The sequence below is a fragment of the Rhipicephalus microplus genome, unplaced genomic scaffold (genome assembly GCF_043290135.1).
Source record: "Rhipicephalus microplus isolate Deutch F79 unplaced genomic scaffold, USDA_Rmic scaffold_151, whole genome shotgun sequence".
Lineage (NCBI taxonomy): Eukaryota > Metazoa > Arthropoda > Arachnida > Ixodida > Ixodidae > Rhipicephalus > Rhipicephalus microplus.
Window position 1 is genome coordinate 97501 of NW_027464722.1, and position 12500 is coordinate 110000.

General features: G+C 60.5%; 1 non-coding gene across 1 annotated transcript; it reads right to left on the reverse strand.

Moving 5' to 3' along the window:
• Positions 1 to 1509: 1509 nt before the first annotated feature.
• LOC142791206 (small subunit ribosomal RNA) lies at positions 1510 to 3324 on the reverse strand. The gene has a single exon (XR_012890069.1). It is a non-coding gene; the product is annotated as a small subunit ribosomal RNA (ribosomal RNA).
• Between the last annotated feature and the right edge of the window lie 9176 nt (positions 3325 to 12500).

Below are 12500 nucleotides of genomic sequence, written 5' to 3' on the forward strand. Positions count from 1 at the left end.
ATAAATACTCGGGAGGCGTCGAAGCCGGTTCTCCAAGCCGGACCCGTAGGTATCGTTGTGTGCTCGCTCTCATTGGCCCGCCTAACCAGAAAATGCCTGCGGTACACCCATTTGGATAAGAGTGCACGCAGATGCGGGCCTCGACGGCTACACATTTCCTCGGGCGGCCGCCTCCCGGCCTCCGTGGAGCGCGGGATGCACGGTCCCATCGACAAGCCTCTCCCGTTTTTACCGTGGCGTCGCGGTTCACCACGGCGGGCGGGTCGGTCTCCTCCGCATAAAAAGGGGGACCCCCGCTTTTTGTTCCACGAAATCGCACAAGCTTTTTTCGCATCCACGGTTTGCCACCGCACACCAAAATGCCGATCCGGCTGCCTACTTTAGCCAACAGGTGGAGCCAGGCGCGCCGTACTTGCGCGGCACTTCCCACGTCCACCGAAGTCGGTGCCAAGGACCACTTTCGGCGCCGGAGCCGCGTACGAGCCTACTCGAGGCGGAAGAACGAAGCCAGCAAGGGCCTGGCCGCAAGTGCGTTCAATTGTCTTGACGTCCAAGTCCCTCGTTCTTCCGTGCTTCCTCTTTCGGCAAGTCGTTGCGGCACCTTCCCAAAGCGCGCAGACCCGCTAATCGCGACGAGCGCGACGTGGCCGTGCCGCCTTTCCCTCGGCAGCAAGCAAAACGCCTGGCAACGTCGACGCTCCCCTAACCGCGATCTCGCACCGTGTTTCGTGTGGCGAATTCAAAAGCCGGCCGGCGCTGCTGCAACCATTACGGTCGGTACGCATACGCCGCGGAGGGCGGGACGGTCATCGGAGCGTGCGGTTCCTCCATCGAGTACTGCGCACCTCGGCCGTCGCATCGCCGTGCCATGACCGGCCGCGCGTCAACGCGAACCGGTGCCAGCGAGATCCCTCGCCTGCAAGAACCGACCGGCAGCCTCCGTCACCCGAGGACGCGGAGGCGCTTGCCGCGGACGGCGGGACGGTATGCACTGGTGCACAGCGGACCCGTCACATCGCCAGTTCCTTGACCGACCGCCGACGCTTGTGCCGTTCCTCTCGTACTTGGCAGTCGCCGCGCGATTGTCGGGTCTCGTTCTTGCACGCTCGAACGGTCGGGAGGGCACTCGGCTGGCGTTTCGGGAACGCGCAGCCTCGCCTTCTACCGACGTAACCACGACTCGCCGTTCGCGCTCCGCCGCTCCTGTTTACAGTACTAGGCGGTCCCGCAGCGGTCGGGTCGCGCATTTCGAGCGCTTCGAGCCACGGTGCAGTGGCGGGTCGAAAGCCGACCTATGAGTGCGTTGCGCCGTTTGTACCCGCGTCCGCCACCTGGCCGACCGTCCAAGGTCGCGGTGTTGGCGTCCGCTGGGCGCAACAATTTGTCACGGGGTGCCGCTCCACATTCAGGCAGCCCCGTGGGGAAAAGCCGACCCCGCGTCCAAACGGGGTCAGCGGCAGAAAGTGTCGGGCGCAGACGCAGCTGAGGCGCTCACCCTTCACAATCCGTTAATGATCCTTCCGCAGGTTCACCTACGGAAACCTTGTTACGACTTTTACTTCCTCTAAATGATCAAGTTTGGTCATCTTTCCAACAGACCGGCGCAACCGAAAGGCCGCGCCGGACATCGGTCCGAAGACCTCACTAAATCATTCAATCGGTAGTAGCGACGGGCGGTGTGTACAAAGGGCAGGGACGTAATCAACGCGAGCTTATGACTCGCGCTTACTGGGAATTCCTCGTTCAAGGGGAACAATTGCAAGCCCCTATCCCAATCACGAAAGAAGTTCCACGGGTTACCCAGTCTTTTCAGACAGGGATAAAGACACGCTGCTTCCTTCAGTGTAGCGCGCGTGCGGCCCCGGACATCTAAGGGCATCACAGACCTGTTATTGCTCTGTTTCGTGCGGCTAGGAGCCGCTTGTCCCTCTAAGAAGGTTGTAAGGTGCTGGGAACCCCGCACCTATTTAATAGGCTAGAGTCTCGTTCGTTATCGGAATTAACCAGACAAATCGCTCCACCAACTAAGAACGGCCATGCACCACCATCCACCGAATCAAGAAAGAGCTCTCAATCTGTCAATCCTCCCAGTGTCCGGGCCGGGTAAGTTTTCCCGTGTTGAGTCAAATTAAGCCGCAGGCTCCACTCCTGGTGGTGCCCTTCCGTCAATTCCTTTAAGTTTCAGCTTTGCAACCATACTTCCCCCGGAACCCAAATACTTTGGTTTCCCGGAAGCTGCCCGCCGAGTCATTTGAGTAACTCAGGCGGATCGCTGGTTGGCATCGTTTATGGTCAGAACTAGGGCGGTATCTGATCGCCTTCGAACCTCTGACTTTCGTTCTTGATCAATGAAAACATTCTTGGCAAATGCTTTCGCAGTAGTTCGTCTTGCGACGGTCCAAGAATTTCACCTCTAGCGCCGCAATACGAATGCCCCCGTCCGTCCCTCTTAATCATTACCTCGTATTCCAAAAACCAACAGAACAGAAACGAGGTCTTGTTCTATTATTCCATGCAAGTTTATTCAGGCGACTCGCCTGCGTTGAGCACTCTAATTTTTTCAAAGTAAAAGCACCGGCCATCTCGAGGCACACAATGAAGTGCACCAAGAAAGAACCGGCATGATGTTCAGTCCGAGCCGTCGCATCGGGTAGATGCACTACTCGTCTGGAACTGAGATCCAACTACGAGCTTTTTAACCGCAGCAGCTTTAGTATACGCTATTGGAGCTGGAATTACCGCGGCTGCTGGCACCAGACTTGCCCTCCAATTGATCCTCGTTAAAGGATTTAGAGTGTACTCATTTCAATTACGGGGCCTCAAAAGAGTCCCGTATTGTTATTTTTCGTCACTACCTCCCCGTGCCGGGAGTGGGTAATTTGCGCGCCTGCTGCCTTCCTTGGATGTGGTAGCCGTTTCTCAGGCTCCCTCTCCGGAATCGAACCCTGATTCTCCGTTACCCGTAACAACCATGGTAAGCAAGTAACCTACCATCGAAAGTTGATAAGGCAGACACTTGAAAGAAACGTCGCCGGCTCGTGGCCATGCGATCAGCACAAAGTTATCCAGAGTCACCACACAATACGGGCCGAAACCCGATCGATCTTGGTCTAATAAAAGCACCCGTTACCCAAAGGGCTCCAGGCTCACTGCATGTATTAGCTCTAGAATTGCCACAGTTATCCAAGTAGGAAGAAACGATCTAAGGAACCATAACTGATTTAATGAGCCATTCGCGGTTTCGCCTTATTTCGGCATGTACTTAGACATGCATGGCTTAATCTTTGAGACAAGCATATGATTACTGGCAGGATCAACCAGGTAATCGTTCGACTGCGCGTCCGTCCTCGCCCTCGGCGGGCCGGACGCAGTCTGTGTGCGGCGGAGGCCACCTTCAGGCGCCCCAACACGCTTATTTTGCACTCCGAGATGACGGCGTTCGAGCTCGCTACGGCACAACCTTCCCGAAAGACGAGTGGGAGCCGTGCGGCAAGAAGCACGTTCATGCTCGCTCTTTTTCGTTGCATCGACTCGGTCGCGCCGTGCGGGTTGCCCAAGCCCGCTGCACTGTCGGTGGACCGGCCGGAACTAGCAACGGAGCCGAGACTGCAAAGCCGCCAGACGACGGGTCACGCCCGCGTCTTCGGCGCTTTCGCATCTGAATCGCCCGAGGACGACACGGAACACACCTCGATATCGTGGTAAAACGGCACCGTCCGACAACCAGCCCCTAACGCATCAAGCGGATGAGGCTGCAGACGACTGCCGTGGATTCCCCTGGAGCAGACCCGAGGACACGCTTGACGAGGCCGAAGCCCGCCGCATATCAGACACCCGGTCGCTTTCGCGTACGCCGCTCACGAGAACCCCCACATAATAGCAGCGATAAGTACCCAGACCTCCTTGGGCCCTAATACGAGCGTACTCGAGAAAATTTCACCGCGGGTGTGCCCCGAAACGTGTGGCATGTTGAGCGTGCCACAAGTCTACGTCGCTCTCAAACCCGCCGAGGTCGTAGAATTTGCGACCCTACTCACGAAATTCCCACCGAGGATACGGCCGCAAACGTACCGCACCTTGGGTAGGCCACGAGTTTGTGCAACACTACGCTGACGGCACAGCACCGAGGTCGTGCGCGCACGCACGGGAAAATTCCGCCGCGGTTTCTGCCGAAAACGTGAGGCACCACGACTCTCCGCAAGTTCGCGTCGACTGCGAAAGACCGAAGTCGTGAACGACGTGTCCGCTACTCGCCGCCGACACGCTGGACACCAAACGTACAACGACTCGACGGCGTCGTAGAGGCCCACGACGCGGTTTTCCTTAACGACGTCTCGGCGTGGCACCGACAGGTTAGAACGGCCGACCAACGTTCCCTGTCCGCCGTTCGGCTCAGTCGAAGGGCTCGGCGACTTCGGCAACGCTGCGAAGCCGCACGGTGACGCACGCCATGTCCCCATTTTTTTTTTTCTTTCTGCGTCTGCCGGGGTGCCCCTATAATAGCAGCGATAAGCACCCAGACCGCCGTGGGTCGCTCGCCCCGGCTGACGTGGTTTTTCGTACTCCTGCGGCGGTCGCCGTCAAGCACGTCCAAATACGCTACTTTCGTGGGCGCATTCACGCTCTTTCGCTTCGCCGGAGTGCCAGCACTCACTCTGCCAAAAACGGCGAACATCCGAGCGGCGGTTCCCACTTTTGCGTCGGCGTCGCAAACCCCGCCCCGGCAGACGAGGTTTGCCGTACTCGTGCGACGGTGGCCGGCGGGCACGTCGAAAGACGCCGATATCGTGCGCGAATTGGCGCACCTTGGCTTCACCGGAGTGCCGCCACTGACTCCTCCAAAAACGGCGAAGATCCGAGCGGCGCTTCCCACTTTCGCATCGGCGTCCCGAACTCCGCCCCGGCTGACGCGGTTTACCGTACTCGTGCGACGGTCGCCGGCGAGCACGTGGAAAGACGCCGATATCGTGCCCGAATCGGCTCCGTTCGGCTTCGCCGGAGTGCCAGCACTGGCTCGGCGAAAGACGACGAACATCCGAGCGACGGTTCTCACTATTGCGTACGCGTCGCAAACCCCGCCCCGGCAGACGCACTTTGCCGTACTCGTGCGACGGTCGCCGGCGAGCACGTAGAAAGACGCCGATATCGTGCCGGAATCGGCCCCGTTTGGCTTCGCCGGAGTGCCAGCACTCACTCGGCCACAAACGGCGAACATCCGAGCGGCGGTTCCCACTTAGCCGTCGGCGTCCCGAACTCCGCCCCGGCAGACGCGGTTGCCGAGCTCGTGCGACTAGCGACCGCGAAGCCGTCTCGCGACGCCGCTTTCGTGCGCGGCTCCCACTGCGACCTGGGTCACCCGAGGTCGACGAGCAAAAAAGAATGTCGAAAAAAAATTTTTTTTTTTTTTGCGTCTGCCGGGGTGCCCCTATAATAGCAGCGATAAGCACCCAGACCGCCATGGGTCGCTCGCCCCGGCTGACGTGGTTTTTCGTTTTCCTGCGGTGGTCGTCGTCAAGCACGTCCAAACACGCCACTTTCGTGGGCGCATTCGCGCTCTTTCGCTTCGCCGGAGTGCCAGCACTCACTCTGCCAAAAACGGCGAACATCCGAGCGGCGGTTCCCACTTTTGCGTCGGCGTCGCAAACCCCGCCCCGGCAGACGAGGTTTGCCGTACTCGTGCGACGGTGGCCGGCGGGCACGTCGAAAGACGCCGATATCGTGCGCGAATTGGCGCACCTTGGCTTCACCGGAGTGCCGCCACTGACTCCTCCAAAAACGGCGAAGATCCGAGCGGCGCTTCCCACTTTCGCATCGGCGTCCCGAACTCCGCCCCGGCTGACGCGGTTTACCGTACTCGTGCGACGGTCGCCGGCGAGCACGTGGAAAGACGCCGATATCGTGCCCGAATCGGCTCCGTTCGGCTTCGCCGGATTGCCAGCACTGGCTCGGCGAAAGACGACGAACATCCGAGCGACGGTTCTCACTATTGCGTACGCGTCGCAAACCCCGCCCCGGCAGACGCACTTTGCCGTACTCGTGCGACGGTCGCCGGCGAGCACGTAGAAAGACGCCGATATCGTGCCGGAATCGGCCCCGTTTGGCTTCGCCGGAGTGCCAGCACTCACTCGGCCACAAACGGCGAACATCCGAGCGGCGGTTCCCACTTAGCCGTCGGCGTCCCGAACTCCGCCCCGGCAGACGCGGTTGCCGAGCTCGTGCGACTAGCGACCGCGAAGCCGTCTCGCGACGCCGCTTTCGTGCGCGGCTCCCACTGCGACCTGGGTCACCCGAGGTCGACGAGCAAAAAAGAATGTCGAAAAAAAATTTTTTTTTTTTTTTGCGTCTGCCGGGGTGCCCCTATAATAGCAGCGATAAGCACCCAGACCGCCATGGGTCGCTCGCCCCGGCTGACGTGGTTTTTCGTTTTCCTGCGGTGGTCGTCGTCAAGCACGTCCAAACACGCCACTTTCGTGGGCGCATTCGCGCTCTTTCGCTTCGCCGGAGTGCCAGCACTCACTCTGCCAAAAACGGCGAACATCCTAGTGGCGGTTCCCACTTTTGCGTCGGCGTCGCCAACCCCGCCCCGGCATACGCGGTTTGCCGTACTCGTGCGGCGGTGGCCGGCGGGCACGTCGAAAGACACCGATATCGTGCGCGAGTCGATGCTTCTTGGTCTCGCAGGAGGGCCGCCACTCACTCCTGCAAAAACGGCGAAGATCCGAGCGGCGCTTCCCACTTTTTCGTCGGCGTCGCAAACCTCGCCCCGGCAGACGCGCTTTGCCGTACTCGTGCGACGGTCGCCGGCGAGCACGTCGAAATACGCCGATATCGTGCCCGAATCGGCCCCGTTTCGCTTCGCCGGAGTGCCAGCACTCGCTCGGCCAAAGACGACGAACATCCGAGCGACGGTTCCCACTATTGCGTACGCGTCGCGAACCCCGCCCCGGCAGACGCGGTTTGCCGTACTCGTGCGGCGGTGGCCGGCGGGCACGTCGAAAGACGCCGATATCGTGCACGAATTGGCGCTCCTTGGCTTCACCGGAGTGCCAGCACTCACTCGGCCAAAAACGGCGAACATCCGAGCAGCGGTACCCACTTAGCCGTCGGCATCCCGAACTCCGCGCCGGCTGACGCGGTTGCCGAGCTCGTGCGACTAGCGACCGCGAACGCGTCTCGCGACGCCGCTTTCGTGCGCGGCTCCCATTGCGACCTGGGTTACCCGAGCTCGACCAGCAAAAAAGAAGGTCGAAAATTTTTTTTTTTTTCTGCGTCTGCCGGGGTGCCCCTATAATAGCAGCGATAAGCACCCAGACCGCCGTGTGTCGCTCGCCCCGGCTGACGTGGTTTTTCGTACTCCTGCAGCGGTCGCCCTCACGCACGTCCAAATACGCCACTTTCGTGGGCGCATTCGCGCTCTTTCGCGTCGCCGGAGTGCCAGCACTCACTCTGCCAAAAACGGCCAACATCCGAGCGGCGGTTCCCACTTTTGCGTCGGCGTCGTAAACCCCGCCCCGGCAGACGCGGTTTGCCCTACTCGTGCGACGGTCGCCGGCGAGCGCGTCGAAAGACGCCGATATCGTGCGCTAATTGGCGCTCCTTGGCTTCTCCGGAGTGCCGCCACTCACTCCTCCAAAAACGGCGAAGATCCGAGCGGCGTTCTCCACTTTCGCATCGGCGTCCCGAACTCCGCCCGGGCTGACGCGGTTTACCGTACTCGTGCGACGGTCGCCGGCGGGCACGTCGAAAGACGCCGATATCGTGCCGTAATCGGCCCCGTTTGGCTTCGCCCGAGTGCCAGCACTCACTCGGCCAAAAACGGCGAACATCCGAGCAGCGTTTCCCACTTTCGCATCGGCGTCCCGAAGCCCGCCCCGGCAGACGCGGTTTGCCCTACTCGAGCGACGGTCGCCGGCGATCACGTCGAAAGGCGCCGAATTCGTGCACGAATCGATGCTTCTTGGTCTCGCAGGAGGGCCGCCACTCACTCCTGCAAAAACGGCGAAGATCCGAGTTGCGCTTCCCACTTTTTCGTCGGCGTCCCGAACTACGCCCCGGCTGACGCGGTTTACCGTACTCGTGCGACGGTCGCCGGCGGGCACTTCAAAATACGCCGATTTCGTGGGCGCATTCACGCTGTTTCGCTTCCCCGGAGTGCCAACACTCACTCTGCCGAAAGCGGCGATCATCCGAGCGGCGGTTCCCACTTTTGCGTCGGCTTCGCAAACGGCGCCCCGGCAGACGCGCTCGTGCGACGTACTCGTGCGACGGTCGCCGGCGAGCACGTCGAAAGACGCCGATATCGTGCTCGAATCGACCCCGTTTCGCTTCGCCGGAGTGCTGCCAGTCACGGCGCAGAAAACGGCGAACAAGTGTTTTTTTTTTTTTTTTTCCTAGAATTTGTGTTATAGAAGGCACATTTGATATCGGACGATAATTTTCAACTTTATCACGCGCACCGATTTTCGTGTAGAGGTTTGCAAGTTTATGGGAATTTCTCCACTTGGAATAATGCGATTTAGTAGTACTACGAGAACTTCATGGATGTACTCAAGGGTACGGGGCAAGTCAGTTACGTCAACACCTGCAGATTTTTTACACTTCAAACTGAAAATTGTTGGTTGTGAGTCCTCGTGTGATATTAAAGGCCGATTCGCTAACACATAGAACAAAGAAAGAAAGGAAGAAAAAACGCCCGCGCTCGCTCAAGAAACCTGGGTTCGCAACAAGTGGCAACAACAAGCAACCGAGCGAGTGCGCCAAAACCCGTGGCGGCCGAACAAACGCGAAGTCCCAACCGCGTCAGCCGGGGCGGCACGGGACAGGAAAAATCACTTCAGCCGGGGCGGCGGGGCACCGAATAAACCTCGTCACCTCGTCGCAGGATAAAAGAGGAAACAAAAAGTCTAAACAGCGTCTGCTGGAGCGAATGCGTAATAAAACAACAACAACAACAAAAAAAAAAAACACCCGCGCTCAAGAAGTCTGCAATCACCACAAAAGGCGACTGTGACCGAGCAGCGTCAGCCGGGGCCGTGCGGAAACGGAAAAACCGCGACTACCGGGGCGTCGAGGCACCGAAAAATCCACTTCAGCCGCGGCGAAAAAAAAAACAAAAAGAAAGACGGAGGGGGGGGGGGGGGTGAACCACGTCTGCCGGGGCGAAGGAAAAAAAAAAAACGCGTCTGCCGGGGCGAGCCCGGGTGCGGCACCACCGGGAAAACTGTGGCAAACAGACATGGCGATCGAGTGAGTGGGCCGCCAGCCAGGCTCAGCCAAAAAGTGCAAAGTCCGAACTGCGTCAGCCGGGGCGGCAAAAACCACGTCAGCCGGGGCGGCGCAAAAAACCGCGTCTGCCGGGGCGGCACGAAACCGCGTCAGCCGGGGCGGCGCGAAAACTGCGTCAGCCGGGGCGAAAGAAAAAAAAAAAAAAAACGCGTCTGCCGGGGCGAGCCCGGGTGCGGCACCACCGGGAAAACTGTGGCAAACAGACATGGCGATCGAGTGAGTGGGCCGCCAGCCAGGCACAGCCGAAAAGTGCAAAGTCCGAACCGTGTCAGCCGGGGCGGCAAAAAACCGCGTCAGCCGGGGCGGCGCAAAAAACCGCGTCTGCCGGGGCGGCACGAAACCGCGTCAGCCGGGGCGGCGCGAAAACTGCGTCAGCCGGGGCGAGCCCGGGTGCGGCACCACCGGGAAAACTGTGGCAAACAGACATGGCGATCGAGTGAGTGGGCCGCCAGCCAGGCTCAGCCAAAAAGTGCCAAGTCCGAACTGCGTCAGCCGGGGCGGCAAAAAACCGCGTCAGCCGGGGCGGCGCAAAAAACCGCGTCTGCCGGGGCGGCGCGAAAACCGCGTCTGCCGGGGCGGCGCGAAAACTGCGTCAGCCGGGGCGAAAGAAAAAAAAAACGCGTCTGCCGGGGCGAGCCCGGGTGCGGCACCACCGGGAAAACTGTGGCAAACAGACATGGCGATCGAGTGAGTGGGCCGCCAGCAAGGCTCAGCCAAAAAGTGCTAAGTCCGAACTGCGTCAGCTGGGGCGGCAAAAAACCGCGTCTGCCGGGGCGGCACGAAACCGCGTCAGCCGGGGCGGCGCGAAAACCGCGTCTGCCGGGGCGGCACGAAACCGCGTCAGCCGGGGCGGCGCGAAAACTGCGTCAGCCGGGGCGAGCCCGGGTGCGGCACCACCGGGAAAACTGTGGCAAACAGACATGGCGATCGAGTGAGTGGGCCGCCAGCCAGGCACAGCCGAAAAGTGCTAAGTCCGAACTGCGTCAGCCGGGGCGGCAAAAACCGCGTCAGCCGGGGCGGCGCGAAAACCGCGTCTGCCGGGGCGGCACGAAACCGCGTCAGCCGGGGCGGCGCGAAAACTGCGTCAGCCGGGGCGAGCCCGGGTGCGGCACCACCGGGAAAACTGTGGCTAACAGACATGGCGATCGAGTGAGTGGGCCACCAGCCAGGCTCAGCCAAAAAGTGCTAAGTCCGAACTGCGTCAGCCGGGGCGGCAAAAACCGCGTCAGCCGGGGCGGCGCAAAAAACCGCGTCTGCCGGGGCGGCACGAAACCGCGTCAGCCGGGGCGGCGCGAAAACTGCGTCAGCCGGGGCGAAAGAAAAAAAAAAAACGCGTCTGCCGGGGCGAGCCCGGGTGCGGCACCACCGGGAAAACTGTGGCAAACAGACATGGCGATCGAGTGAGTGGGCCGCCAGCCAGGCACAGCCGAAAAGTGCCAAGTCCGAACTGCGTCAGCCGGGGCGGCAAAAAACCGCGTCAGCCGGGGCGGCGCAAAAAACCGCGTCTGCCGGGGCGGCACGAAACCGCGTCAGCCGGGGCGGCGCGAAAACTGCGTCAGCCGGGGCGAGCCCGGGTGCGGCACCACCGGGAAAACTGTGGCAAACAGACATGGCGATCGAGTGAGTGGGCCGCCAGCCAGGCTCAGCCAAAAAGTGCCAAGTCCGAACTGCGTCAGCCGGGGCGGCAAAAAACCGCGTCAGCCGGGGCGGCGCAAAAAACCGCGTCTGCCGGGGCGGCGCGAAAACCGCGTCTGCCGGGGCGGCGCGAAAACTGCGTCAGCCGGGGCGAAAGAAAAAAAAAACGCGTCTGCCGGGGCGAGCCCGGGTGCGGCACCACCGGGAAAACTGTGGCAAACAGACATGGCGATCGAGTGAGTGGGCCGCCAGCAAGGCTCAGCCAAAAAGTGCCAAGTCCGAACTGCGTCAGCCGGGGCGGCAAAAAACCGCGTCTGCCGGGGCGGCACGAAACCGCGTCAGCCGGGGCGGCGCGAAAACCGCGTCTGCCGGGGCGGCACGAAACCGCGTCAGCCGGGGCGGCGCGAAAACTGCGTCAGCCGGGGCGAGCCCGGGTGCGGCACCACCGGGAAAACTGTGGCAAACAGACATGGCGATCGAGTGAGTGGGCCGCCAGCCAGGCACAGCCGAAAAGTGCTAAGTCCGAACTGCGTCAGCCGGGGCGGCAAAAACCGCGTCAGCCGGGGCGGCGCAAAAACCGCGTCTGCCGGGGCGAATGCAAAAAAAACAAAGAAAAAAGCCCGCGCTTAATCAAAAGAAAACAAAGAAAAAAGCTTGCGCTTAATCAAAAGAAAACAAACAAAAAAAGTTCGCGCTTAAGCCTGGCGGTGGAACCACCGGGGCAAACAGACCTGGCGATCGAGTGAGTGGGCCGCCAGCCGGGGTGAGCCAAAAAGTGCAAAGTCGGAACCGCGTCAGCCGGGGCGGCGCGAAAACCGCGTCAGCCGGGGCGGCGCAAAAACTGCGTCAGCCGGGGCGGCACGGAAAAACGAAAACCGCGTCAGCCGGGGCGGCACGGAAAAACGAAAACCGCGTCAGCCGGGGCGACATCAAAATGAGGAAAAAAAAAAAAACTGCCTTAGGACACCTGCGTACACTTTCATGCGTTTGGGCATATCTCTCTGTAACACGCGCGCCCCTCGTTACGCGCGGCACTCTGTTTTCTCCGACACCCATATTTCGGCGGCATGTGGCACGCGCGCCCGTCCCTACGCACGGCACACCGCAGTGCTTTCTCGATATTTTTCTTTTCCTCCAACACCGTCATCTATAGGCTTTTAGTGACCTGTTGCTCGTGGCAAAAGTTCGCTAGCTCTGACACCTCTTGCATGCGCACCGTTTTTGCGCACGGTGCTATGCCGCAAAGCACGGCAGTCGCATGCGTTTCTCTCAGGCACCTCTTTTTTGACACAACGCTGTGGTGCTTAGAAACACACCCGCCGCTTTTGCGCACAGAACTCCACCGTACAGCACGGTAGTCACGTTTGTTCCACACGAACAGCAGTGTGCATCGTGCTACGACACTTTGAAAGCTTTTTCTTCCGAGTCTCGACCGCGCTGTTCCTTTCGTACTTGGCGCGGTTTTGGGACCAGCTTTGTTTTAAACCCCTACTGCGCGCCGTTCCTTTCGTACTTGGCGCGGTTCAGGGTTTGTTTCGAGCCCTTAGCCGCGCTGTTCCCTCCGTACTTGGCGCGGTTTA